The sequence below is a fragment of the Monodelphis domestica genome, chromosome 4, assembly GCF_027887165.1.
Source record: "Monodelphis domestica isolate mMonDom1 chromosome 4, mMonDom1.pri, whole genome shotgun sequence".
Lineage (NCBI taxonomy): Eukaryota > Metazoa > Chordata > Mammalia > Didelphimorphia > Didelphidae > Monodelphis > Monodelphis domestica.
In genome coordinates this window covers 66,385,328-66,399,487 of record NC_077230.1, presented here as the reverse complement: position 1 = coordinate 66,399,487, position 14,160 = coordinate 66,385,328, and the positions used below count along the sequence as shown (strand labels likewise).

Genomic DNA, 14,160 nt, shown 5'->3' with positions numbered 1-14,160 from the left:
TCTTGGTTTATTTGTAAACAGGAATTCTTTTTGGTAATGAAATCAGTCAGCTAACTTCATGTTGGGCCACTTGACCAGAGGGAAGAGAAACTCTTGGTGTACAAAAGACCTACTTCTTATCTTGAACAAAGTTTGAGTCCTCTAATCAGGGAGGCTTGGGAAGTGGGCATCACAAAGAGCATAAATTGATGGAGGGGACAAGAAATCAGCTCTTTTTTCCTGGAATTGTGGACTCCAAAGACCACAGTGGTCTGGCTCTGTGCTTGCTCAGCTGTTTGTGGAGCAAGTAGCAGGAGTGACTGACTGGTGGGACAGTCTCAGGCTCTTACTATCCCCAGCTCACCAGCCAAGTGGCTTTTCTTTCTTTATCTCTCTCTGGCCTGCTTTTGACTTTTTACTAAATAATAATTATAAAATTAAGATACACTTTCCAGAGAATTTTAATCATTACAGGAGATATACTGTCAGAGAGGGGAAGTTTAAAGACAATATTTCACTCTATCATATCAAAAACATATTTATAATAAACAAGAAAACAAATAAATACTGTGAACAGATTTTGTATTCCAGTAGAATGCATATTTCTTTTGAGGGCAAGCAATCCTTTTCATTTCATCTTTACATTCTCAGTGCCTAGCACAATGGCTTGCATATAAAAGTTGTTTGGTAAATGCTTATTGGTTTGATTGTATATTCCTTCCTGAAGGGTCTGATCTAGACTATCATATCAAGGATGCTCAATGTCCTTCTTAAACTGTCATCAAAGATACACTTAACATATAAGTACATTGCTTTATTAAAGACTTTAATTGGAAGGGGAAGTAGGCAGACATGTCATTAGTTACCAATATTTTCTTGATCAGGTTTTGATAATTTCTATATTTTTCTCTTAAACATTTGATACTCTTCCCTTTTTGAATATCTTCAGTCTTTATCCTTCGTTATTCTCAAAATTGTGGTACCTACAGTATTATCCCAGGCATTCTTCCTATCTCCCTTTTCTTAAATGTCATTCTCACTATGTGTTCACACAAAGTGGCAAGGAGTTCATTATCAATGATGAAGAAAATAATTTTTATACAAGTATTATATATCATTTCCTTTTTTTCCCTTCTGAAGTCTGTGTGTGGGGAGTGGTGGTGGTATGTGAGTGTGTTTCTCTACTTTTCATCCTTTAATGCCCTTGATTTCATTTTACTTAATTGGGCCTCTGTCCAAGATCTTTAAACTTCCTTTTCCTTCTATAACTTCTTGCTATTTGATGATGCTATTCATAATCTTCTACAATTCTTTTATATAAGCTTTTACAAATGCCTAGAAAATTGGAAATAGATAAAAGAATAGTCAGTATAACAGATTATCTCAATTTCCATTAAATATACATTATGAATATAGAACAGATGCCATGATATTGCCCTTGGCTACCTTATCTCTTATTTGGCAAGATCAATTATTTGCTGGCTAAGGTCATTAATAGTCTTTTGTGCACTCCTTATCATGACACAATTTAAAAATAAAGATTTTTATTGCCTTAGGACATGATAATCTGTTTCTTTATCTGTTGCCAGTTTCCTTTCTCTCTCTCTCTCTCTCTCTCTCTCTCTCTCTCTCTCTCTCTCTCTCTCTTTGGGTCAGTACCTCATTTAAATACACGAGATTCATACTGTTTCAGTTGTACATCATATCTCTTCATTTTATTTTTTCCTCTTATTCAATACATGTTTTTCTCTGCCCTATCACAACAATATTCTGATAGGCAGCTGATATGGGATTGATTCCCATATTAGTAATCAATTGTTTCCAGTCAGTTTGGCATACAAGTATTAAAGAATCCTTGATATAATCTCCCAAAGAAAAAAGAATGAAACTACTGTCTTTCCTGGGCTTTTTTTCTTTTTTGGCTTGTATTACTTTGTTGCCCTTCATATTATTATTTAGCCAAACCAACCTTCTTGCTGTTTCTTGTACCTGATGTTATGTATCCCTTTTTGTGTACCTACATATAGGCTATTTCCCCATGCCTAGAATATACTTTCTGCTCATTTCTCCCTTTTGGAATACTTACTTTCTGTGGCTTCCCGCACCCACGAGAAGCCACAAGGTAGGAAGATAGAGGAAGGATAGAAGTTTTGGATACCGCGAGGGGCGTGGTGGAGCCAAGTTAGAGATATGAGGTGGCAGAAATGAGTCAGAAAACCAGGCCTCATTGATTATCAATGAGCCACAGCAAAACTCTGATCAGTGGACTACTCAGAAGGCTTGTACCCATCCAAGGATCCAAATTTAATACCACACAGGTTGGAGACATGATAGAGAAAAGAAAGTGCCTGGCCGAAGGCCAGGTCCCAGGTGAGAGAGATAGAGAAGGAAAGGAATTAAAGATGGAGCTTGGCCAGAGGCAAGGACAGGCATCAGTGAGAGCTGAGATCCAAGAAAGGGCAGAGATTGCTGTGGCTGCTTTTAATGTCTTTGATATGCAAGTATACACAATACATAGGGATGATTATCATTGGTTAATGACAAGGTATAGGTGTGGTTTATCTTAACCAGGTGAACACAAAGAAACCTGTTTTCTCGCTTAACCTGGGGGAAGCTGGGGTCAAGGGTCAGAGGCTTTCCTAGCCATGCGCAAGACTGAGCATGCTCTCTTCTAAGCCACTCTGTACATTCTGTTTCCCTTGGAAACAGTGGACTGCTACACTTTCCTTCAAAACTCAGCTCAAACCCCACATGAGATCTTTTCTGAGATCCCTGACTTCTAGTGCCTCCAGGGCAAAGTTATTTTGTATTATATGTGTGTGAATGTGTATATATATACATGCTTACATATGCATATATAGATATTTTACATATACATATGAAATGTATGAGGTGCTCTGGAAGGTCTAGCACCTCCAAATGGAGGGCTTGCTAAGCCTTTTTAAGGGAAGCTTATCCTTGGTGCCTGCCTTTCACCTAAATGTCATCCATGCTTCCAAGAAGCGGTAGCATGGCCACTGATCATGCCATGGTAAAGCCATCTCAGTAGACAGGCTAATCAAGTTTGAGGGTAACATGCATACCTCAAACCCGTTGGTGAGTTAGGGGGAATATCTTCCCGAAATACATAAAGATTTGACCCCCTCCTACCCAACCCAGGAGGGGTAATGGAAACAATTTGTTCCAAAAGCCATGAATACAGTTGAAACAGGTACTATGGACCACTTACAGATTGGGAAGACATCAAAGACATCAGGGTCATCCATCACATCCTGAGCCATTGCCAGTTGCTTGAGTTTTGCTTTATCAGTGAACTGTGATGACTTGAAGAGAGAAGCAACACTAATGACTTCAAGCCACTTTGCCTCATTTAAAACCAATACACTGGCAAGTCAATACATCACCTCATGATGCCATTGGTCCTCTTAAAAGACAAATGATGAAAAAAAGGCATATTTATATCAATAGAAGCAGTATGGTCTAGGAATATATAGAGCTAGCTTGTGATTCAGAGAGATCTGAGATTAAATCCATTCTATAATCCATCCTAGCTATATGACCCTGGGCATTACTTAATGCTTCAAACAGTACTCTAGTATTTAAGTTGCTGAAAAGAAGTTGGTACTTTTGGGCAAAAGTTCCTAACAAAGAGTTCCATATGCCAACAAAACCCCAACTCCCATTTTTAAAGCCATGTACATATATTTTAGACATACTTATGTGTGTATATATGTATATATATATTTTTTCCCTGATATGGTGTTGGCCTTAAGGATAGGTCCTATCTCTTTTTGTGTCTGAATCTCTAGCACCCAGCACAGTGCTTATACAAAGTAGGGGCTTAATAGATACTTTTTGATTCATTGCTAATCTCAAGAGACCCTGGGAAAGCAAAAATTCTGGAAAAAGTACTTTTTTCAAAAATAATGATGGAGTATTACCTGGGCTTAAAGCCTGGACTCAGCATGATTTCTAGTTATGAAGAGAGAGGAGTTTTCTTTGCCAAATCCTTGAGAAGGTAATCTAACCAATTAACTAATGATGCACTTTAGAAATGAGGTGGCCCCATTCAACTTTAAACATGGGAAAATTTTGCCATGATTTGTTATTTTTAACGTGTTTTAATTCTTAAATCCTTTGCAAAAGGATTATTCTGGTGCCTCATTATGGTGTGAAGGTGATCATGAGTTCTTAAAGGCTGAGCCAGTAAAACATTAACTTTGGCAGATTCTATTATGTCAAGAAGGCTTCAAGTATAATGCCTAAATCAGTCTGGAAAGACTTATAACCAGTAGGCTATGCATTAGTGATGAATTGTTTTGCCATAGCAACCCACAGAGCAAAGAAAAAGAAACATATGCCTTGGTCATTTGCAGCCCTCTACTAATTCCTAAGTGGTAGAGCTGGATGAAGAGGAGGTCTAAGGCAACACTTTAAAATGGCTTTAAATGTCTCTGTATTATGAAAGCCACTGTTTCCTTTATCCATTATTATATTTCAAATATATGTTGATGTTTTTGTTAAAAAATAAATTCACTTAGAACTGGAAAAAAACCAGGACGGCAGACAGTTCTAAGAATTATTTATAAAAATTAAAAACCATAGAATTCCAAATATGAGATCCCTGTCCAATGACTAATGAGCTGACATACTCCTGGAAGAACTGATAGATGGTAATATTGTCATTTTCTCTACAATGGGAATCAGAAACATAAGGAAGTTTGAAGTTAAATGGTACAATGGCTCAGATGTTCTCCTTGTAGAGCAACTAAAGGAAATGGCAAAACTGGTTCCAAAGCAACAAGAAACATTCAAGATCAAGTTGACTTGTAACCTTCATAACATGCTATGAAAATGATCCTCCACGAAACAAAAAAACTACCAAATAAATATATGTTTTTGTATAATTGTAATCTTTACATTGTTTGATGTTGTAAGTGATCCTGATAGGACTCCAATATGGAGTCACTTAGGCTAAGAGGTCCTAATACTCACAAAGCATGGAGCCAAAATGATAACAGGTTTGGAATTTTCCATTGCCCTGACCTTTATTAACTGTTTAATGAAACTCCTGACCAACTCCAGTGCTTTAGGTCATTCTCCTTCTCCAACCACTTGGACTTTTTACCAGTTTCAGATCCCAATAAAGAAACTTCCTCTTCTTGAGCCTCATCCAAGTCTGGTAGCAATAAATGACCCTGAGAAAATCTCTACCATATCTAGCTATGATTAGGAAGGTCCCTTCCCATGGCCAGTCTTGATTACTTGTTCTCAACCAAGCTCAGTTTTAAAACACATAACTTTTGCTATTTGCACTCCAACTTTGACTGTGTTCCCTCTCCTACATGTCTCCTTCCCTTTCATGCAATGTGAATTTCTGATATCCTTGGGGACAAACCTCTATCTGTCTATATTGCCATGTCATTTTGTAAGTGGTTTTTTTTTTGCTTGCTTGCTCTAACACATAAAAATAAAGCTTTCATTCATGTCAGCTGCCACAGTATCTGCTTCCTATAAATTCCCTAATTGAGGTCTTTGCTTTAATCTAACCTGTAAGGCCAAATAAAGCAGTTGTTGTTATGTAATAGAGGGGTAAAAAAGGGAGAGATTTATGATAAGGGAAGAAAGGTGAAAATGGGAATGGAGTCTTCCCTCTCTAAGGCAGGGACAGAGTGAGGAGGTGATGTTGATAAGCCAAGAGAGAGAAGGAGGATGGGGTTGTCTTTTCCCCCCTTAGCACTCTTGGACAACCCCCCACCCCCCACTTTGGCTACCTTCAACTCTTACCTGCTGGGTTCTCTGAAGGATCTCCTTGAAGAGGCTTGTGGTGATAAGCCTCTTTTCTTCCTGGGGAGAGAAATGTCACTTCTCTCCCCCTCAATCTCAAGTTTCCCTCTAGTAACAGTTTGAGTCAGTTCCTGAGTCTTATTAACTGAAATTTATTTGAGGGAAACAGAAAAGGAACAGGGCAGATGGAGGGTAAGAAATTGAGGTTCAAGAAGGAAGGAGGGAGAGGGGGTCCCTCTCTAACTAATACTCTTCCCCCCAATGTCAGGCAGATCAGGTTTGGGTTCACTTGAACCCCTTGGGGTCAGAGTAAATGCACTCTGGTTCTTGGCTGCACAGTGAGTGTCCCCAAGTTCAAATTCAAGGAGGTTGATGGAAATCTTTCTTGGTGGACAGCTTATGTTTCAACGTCCTGTCCAAATAAATTGGCTTGTCTTCTTGTGAGGATCTGGGGTCAGGAATCACAGGGAAAGAGATCTCTGGATCAGGGAATCACCTGGAGCCAACCTCTCTGGTGTGTGTTTTCAGACAGAAGTCAGTTTTTCAACTCCTGGATCAGCTCACTCCTTCCTCTCTCTCCAAAGTTCTTTGTTCTTTTTGCCCATCCCCCATGGCTGTAGAATCTTTTCAGCTCTTCCAAGTTCATTTCCTTCCAAGAGCTCAAACCTTCTCTTACATGTATTACTGAGTTTTGTTTTATTCTTTTTTTTGGCAGAATCTTTCTAACCCATCACCTTTGAAAAAGATCTTGATCCATAAGTTTCAGTTATTTTCATAATGCCAGTAATACCATACAGACTTAGACAACCTATAATAGTCTTATTACTTTATATTATTTTATTTTATTAAAATATATTTACTAAATATATTATATTTATTTTATATTACTTATTACTTTAATACAAAGATGGGTATGAAGAGATAATCTGATGCTTAAATGTCATCTAGGTTTTCCTCAAGATATGGTTGACACCTAGCAACCTCAGAAAAAATGAAATTGGCTATTATGTAAAAGAGAGGAAATAATTAGTAGCACATTATAATTTCTGATTCAGAGGTCTATCCAGTCAATCCATCAATTAAAATAAAGATTAATCCAAATAATAAGATCAAGAAGAACATGAAATTATAAATCTAACCTGACTTATTAAAAAAAAACTATTCATCTCCCACCCTCTCAATGAGAAATGAGAAAAATTAAATGATGCTAACATCCTTTCCTATGGAAGTATTAGGAGTTATCACAAAATGTGTCCAAAAGAATCTAGAAAGTGTGCTGGCCAAAAGTTAAGAATAAGGTCTACAGTCACTTAGAATATAAACTTAGAGTACATCCAATTAACACAGTGATGACTTCTTCCGGCAGTGTTCAGTGACCTAGGACTAAGAGCAGAGAAGGTAAATAGTAAAGGTTATTTTTATTTGGTGTTGGGAATCAATTGATCGAGAGCTATTGACTATCAAAGTATAAGTAATTCAAAGTCATTTTTAGGAGAGAGACAGAAAGTGCAAAGAATCTGATGAATTTTAGATTATCTGTAAACAGTTGTTGCTTTGAATGTGAGATCTTTGCCCACTGAACAGTGAAGTTTCCCACTGTGGAATGACTAGAGCATATTGATATTGTCATTCTCTCTCTATATGAAGCCAGAAGACAAAGTTGTAACTAAGTGGAATAATGGCTAACAGATTCTCTTTGGAGAAGCAAGCAGAGGAGTTGGGAGAACTGGTTTCAATGTGAAACAAAAGCCAAAAAATGCAAAATAAAACAAAGAAACCAAAACATGATTTCATGAAACACTTAGTCATCTCATCTTGCAGGGCATCAGGATGACTATAAGGAAAATGAGGATGATTGAAGTTTATGTGCTATAATCTCTAGCAGAAGTTCTACAAAGAACTCATCAAGGTCATCATAAATAAGTCAATACTGTATATACTTATACTTGGATTTATATGACTCCAGTGTAATATAGATCTCACATGGAAGACTTAAAAAAACATATAGCAAAAAAGTTCAGGTTTAAGAAACAAAAGGATCCCGTGTTTTGTAAATTTCTGAGATGAGCTATGTATTATAATGGCATCTTCAATAAAGAGCTGAAGAAAACAAACAAACAATAGGAAACCGTACCCTCAGCAGAATGGAAATGACTTCTGTAGCAGTCATATAGAAATTAATTGTCATTATTCAGTGGTCCAAATTAACAATAAATTAGAAGGACAAAGATGAGAATATACAGATTATGTTTTCACATATACAGAATGTACAAAGATGAGAGCAATAATACAATTACAACCTTGTCTATTTTGAGGAACTTATCTTATCAGCCATCTTTAGCAATATCATAAGTTATCAACTGACACTCAGTTCTATCTTCTTGCTGTTTAGAATAAAAAGCATCAAATCTGTCCTCAAACACTTCCTGGGTGTGTGTGTGTGTGTGTGTGTGTGTGACCCTGGGCAAGTCACTTGACCCCCATTGCCTAGCCCTTACCACTCTTCTGCCTTGGAACCAGTACACAGTATTGATTCCAAGATGGAAGGTAAGGGTTATTTAAAAAAAAGAATAAGCAAAATAATATGCTCCCCACCCTTATTACTCAGTCAGCTGAAGTTAGAACAAAAGGTCTTAGGAATTTTTCTATCTATGAAATAAATAAATTAATTAACTAATTAATTAATGAAATTGGCTCATAATTTTCTTTCTGTTTTTGTCTTCTTGTCTAGGTATCAGCACCATATTTGTTTTACAGAAAGAATTTGGCAGGACTCCTTTTTTGCTAATCATTCAAAATAATTTATTTAATACTGGAATTGGATGATCTTTAAATATTCAGCAAAATTCACTTGTAAATCCATGTGGTCCTGATACTTTTTTTTGGCCTGTTCAATTTCTTTTTCTAAAATAGACTTATTTAGATATTGTATTTCATTCTCTGTTATTTTAGGCAATTTACATTTTATAAGTATTCTCCTATTTCACTTAAATTATTAAATTTATTGGCATATAATTGGACAAAAACTAATAATTATTTTGCTTTTATTTTCATTAGTAGTAAATTGATTCCATTTTTGATGCTAGTAATTTGATTTTCCTCACTTTTTAAAAGTTATATTAATCAATGTTTTATCTATATTGTTGTTTTTTCTAAAACCAACTCTATTATTTATTAGTTCAATGGTTTTCTCACATCCAATTTTATTAATTTCAACTTAAATTTTAGGATTTCCTATTTGGTATTTAATTGGGGATTCTTAATTTGTTCTTTTTCTAGTTTTAAAATTGTATAACCAATTCATAGGTCCCAATTCAAGCCAAGGGTCAAGACTGATAAGGCAGATTTTTGTTGGCAAATATGGTAAAATTCTTGATTCAAACCAGATGTCTCTCTAAAAGAGAGTGATCTTCTGACTTAGCTATCAGAATTTTAATAGTTACTCTGTCCCTATTAAATCTTTATTCCTCCAATACTTTTCTTTTACCTGGTCTATTAATACAGTAAGCAACTAAAAATCTTGCTCCAAGTTAATCTCAGGTTTCAGTTTCCAGAGTGGGTGGATACAAAAGAGTCAAAATAGATAACTTACCAATAAAATTTCCTACAATTCACTGCTCAGTGCATACACATTCTGAAGTGAGGAGGAGAGTGAAGGCATGTCTGTGGATAGTACCACAATCTATATTCTTTTGAACTGAATTTGATTAACCACTTAGTTATGAATGTTACATTTAAGTTTTGTTGGCCTCAGTAATTAAAAACCTGTCCCGAAGGGCTTAGAGTTTTGGGGCATATTTGCTATTGCTGGAGGATTCTATAGTATCTCTGAAAAGCACTATTCTATAAAGTGATCCATGGAGATTCTGAACAGTCCTTATGATTCTTTCAAGTTGGCAGAAGCTCTTTAAAAAAGTTAGAGAGAGACTAGGAAGTTGGAATTCCAGTGCCTAAATCCTGAAGGTAGAGGCTATTGAGTTTTGGACTTTGATCGTGGTTACTTAGCACAGGAAGGTTTGCTTGAAAAAGGAGGGTGCTCTTGGGCCATATGAAAAATAAATTAGTAAATTAATCAAGTCAGAGTAGGAACTAAAGCAAAACAGAACAAATAATCCATGTCCTAGAAGGAGATGGAGACTAGACCTGTGATTTCATTGATATATGGAAGTCTTTCCACCAGTATTTTTTGCAATTTGTAATCTATGAGAATTGCCTAAACAAATTAAATTATTTGCCCAAGGTTACTCAGCTATTATATGTCAGAGATGGGACTTAAACCCAAGTTTTCCTGGTTTCACAGTGAACTCTCCACTACTGCTCAGTGTCTCTTAGAAGTTTTGTTTTTTAAAAAAATACATTTTATTACTTATTTTACTTTTCCTAGGAAAGAGTGGGAGTAGGAGAAACTCTACTCTTAAATACCACAAAATGTGTATCATGTTACCCAGCAAATAACAAAACTCAATTCCATACTTGTTGATGTAATGGGAAAAAAAAGACTGAATGGATTATTGTTCCCTGCTGCTTTTATGAGACAATTCAATTAAATGTCAATATATGATATTGATTTTAAAAAATCAATAAGCTGAGGATGTCACTGGCAATAAAAGCGTACAGACCTGCTGGGACTTTTAGAGAGGGAAGAATATTAACCAACTCAATTTTAGAAGCGTAAAATCTTAGCTCCTATGAGAACTGCTCCAGGGATAGAAGTGTTCAGAGGAAAACATAATACCTCATAAAGAATAGTGAGCCAAAGCAAATTTGGACTCTATGGAAATCTCCCATGGTATGGGAACTTCCAGAGAATTTTGGTGTGCCCTATGCAGAAAGAGATGCTTTTGGTCCAAACCTTAGTTATATGGCCTTATCCAAGGTGGGAATCATGGAAGAAAGAAAGAAAGAAAGAAGGAAGGAAACAAGTTTTACAACTATTATCTCATTTGATCCTCACAACAACCCTGGGAGGCAGGTGCTATTATTATCTTCATTTTATAGGTGAGGAAACTGAGGTAGTCAAGTGACATTCCTAAGGCTATACAGGTAGGAATTGTCTGAAGCTAAACTAGAACTCAAGTCTTTCCAGTTCTTACTGCTTTATCTGTTGTGCTATCTAGCTGCCTCCAGGTAGATGGAAGAGTTTCCATCCAGATCAGTTTTCTCCTCTGAGAGAACTTGATGCCTAGTTGACCCCAGGTCCTAAAACCTTGTGAAAAGCGTTTATTGCAGTTTGGAAAGCTCAGTTTAAACCGAGTTTCTGTCCGAGATGGGAAGCCAGTTTTCCTTCATTTATGCTCTTTCTTTTGCTTATTGACTGAGAAAGGCATTCATTAATGGTAAGCAAGCAAAAATATTGTGAAATGTTCCTTTTTTTTTTTTTTGGTAGAATCTGCAAATCTTTCTTTTGGAAAATAATGGAGATTTTTATCTGTACACATGAGATTGCATATAATCATTAAACATTGTTTTGAAACTCTCTCCTGGTGACACTAATGAATTAAGTAAAAGAACATTGCTTGGGCCTCCTGAGAGACCTAGAGGGCTATTTTGCACTGGGAACAATGAAACAACCAATGTTCAAAATGCACCCATGATTATTTGATGGTCATGGCAAATATTTCAAAAAGTAAACCACAAGATGGCAGAATAGACATTTTTTTTTTATCTCTACAAACTCAAAACTCTCTAAAACAGAAATGAGATGCCAAAGATAAAGCAACCTCAGGTGTTTCCCTAGTATAGGACACCCAGAATCCAACAGAAAGTAAACTACCTTCTCTTTCCTACCCTGGAGCCTTCTTCTTTTCATTGCTGACTCCAGGCTGCAGAAGTTTGCTTAGATCTCAACAGCCAGCTTGGCCACAGCCCTTCAGGGGCCAAAGGCTGCTAAAGGACTGAAGGCCAGAAGCACTAGAGCTGAAAATCTGTAAATTGCTGGTGCCAATAAGCTGGAAACTCCTGGTGCTGAGCCAGAGAAGTAAGGAACAAAAGCAGTAGGATAAGTCACCAGGGCAAGACACCCTCCTGTATGTTTGGAAGCTATGCAGAATTCTCCTAAGTCTGAGGCAAACAGCACTGCATCCAGGTGAGCCTGTTTCTAACTATCCAAAAACCATTTGGGGCAAAGACCTAGGTTAGTGAACCATGAATTGTCCAATGTGGAAGGAGGCTGAGACACTTGAGATCCAGCTCCTAAGCACACTCTAATCAGACCAAAGGAGGGAGTCAAGAAGCAACAAGAAAAACAAAAGTATGTGTGGAAAGATGGAAAATAATGAAGATTTCAGGAAGAGGAAATCTCAGACTTTTAACAAATAGATAAACCAACAAGAGAAACAGTTACAAAAGGAAATATGACCTCCAGATATAAAAAATGAGCTCAGATATCATTAAGTAAATGTTGTTTTGGTTGAAATTCATAAAGAAAATCTGACCTGTAGTTGGAAAAGGGAAGAACAATTGAACAACTCTTCATGTAATTGTAATTATTCTTCATTGAATCAACACCAAAAATTGACAAATAGTAGTTTGTTAAATATTAGTTGCAACGTGGAGTCAGAAATGATATTAATACATATTTTATCCTCTCATATTAAAAACCATTGGTTTTCTTATACTTTGAAGAGATTATTTTTACACTTGTATGATTTTGTAGTGTCATGACTTGGTCATTTAGAAAACTGAATTATGCTGATCTTCCAGATATTGACACATTTCATTATTCAATATTAAAAGATCACATTCATTAATATCACTACTCCTCAGAAAAGTCATTAAGAATTGGGAACCTATCAAGCTTATACTGACTGAATGGCAAATGAAAATTTTCCAAAATTCTAATTTTCACTGAAAAGCTAAAATTTTATCAGTGGTAACAAATGCTGTCAAGTTATTTTCCTTGAAGTGAAAGTCTCATAACTCTGAGGTACCAGCTCGCACCTATTAGACTGGCTAATATGACAAAAAAAAAAAAAGAGAAAATGATAAATGTTGAAGAAGATGTGGAAAAACTGGGACACTAATGCACTGTAGGGAGAGCTGTGAACTGAAACAACCATTCAGGAAAGCAATTTGGAACCATGTCCAAAGGGTCATAAAACTGTGTGATTATCCTTTGAGCAATAACATCACCAGGTCCATATTCCAAAGAGGAAAAAGATAGGGGAAAAGGACCCACATGTACAAAAATATTCATAATAGCTCTGGTGATAACTGAAAAACTAAAAGGCTGTCTATTAATTTAAAAAATGGTTGAACAAATTGTGGTATATAATTGCAATGGAATATTATTGCACCATTAGAAATAATGAAGAAGATGATCACAAAAATCCTGGAAAGACTTATATGAAGTGATGCAAAGTGAAGTGAGCAGAACCAGGAGAATGTTGTACATAGTAACAATAATAAAGGATGATGATCAGCTATGAATGATCTAATTATTATCAGCAATGCAAGAATCCAGGGCTACTCCAAGGGACTCATGAGGAAAAAAAAGATATCCACTGCTGTATAAGGAACTGATGAAATGTGAAAGCAGCTTCAAAAATGCCATCCTTCATCTTATTTCCCCCATGAACTTTTCACTAGTATAAGTGATATGTGTCTTCTTTCACAATATGACGAACATGGAAATATATATTGTATAATATAGTTACAATTTATATCATGTTACCTGCCATCTTGGGAATGGGGGAAGGATGGAGGGGGAAAAAAGAACATCGATCACAAAATGTCAGAAAATGATATTAAAATTGTATCTAAATGTAACATGGAAAAAATAACTTTGAAAAATAAAGCAGAAAAAAGGAAGTGACAGTCTCACTTAATTCATTTTCGAGAAAATGTCTGCCATGTCTGAATAACCATAGTTAATCTGTCAGTCATTCTTTCAAAGGAAAATGATGTTCATTTTAAAACATGGTCAGCTCAGCTTGCAACTCAAATGATAACACAAGTGCTTTTCCTTGGGACAAACTCGATCCTTCAATGTGCAGCAGAAATGCTTTCTATGTCCTTACCATTTCATCACACAGAATATTAAAAGATGTACAATAGAACCTCATTTTACATGACCAATACATTCCAAGACCTTTTGTGTAGGTTGAAAATTGTGCATACCAGAAAACCTCATTATTTAAACAAGTATTTCTTATAAGAACATACCCAGGCACTTTATGATCTTTCTTAGGCTTATCAGAGCTACCAGCATCATTACTCTTGTACTTTGGGGCCAATAATAATAACTAAATAGAGTTAATGAAACAAAGAGAAGCACTACTCTGACTTAGATGCAACTTATTATAAACAAGAATACCTGACAAATACTACTGCAGGAGCTATTGTTTGTGTAAAACAATGTAATGACTCACACTAATGCTTCTCAGAGTGAGAATG

At 36.1% G+C, this 14,160-nt stretch overlaps 1 long non-coding RNA gene across 1 annotated transcript; it reads right to left on the bottom strand.

Annotated features, from left to right (window-relative positions):
• Window positions 1-784: 784 nt before the first annotated feature.
• Window positions 785-6,349, bottom strand: LOC103105441 (uncharacterized). The gene is made up of 3 exons (XR_467071.3): window positions 5,767-6,349; window positions 3,209-3,302; window positions 785-1,314 (listed from the first exon to the last, which is right to left on the bottom strand). It is a non-coding gene; the product is annotated as an uncharacterized LOC103105441 (long non-coding RNA).
• Window positions 6,350-14,160: the final 7,811 nt, after the last annotated feature.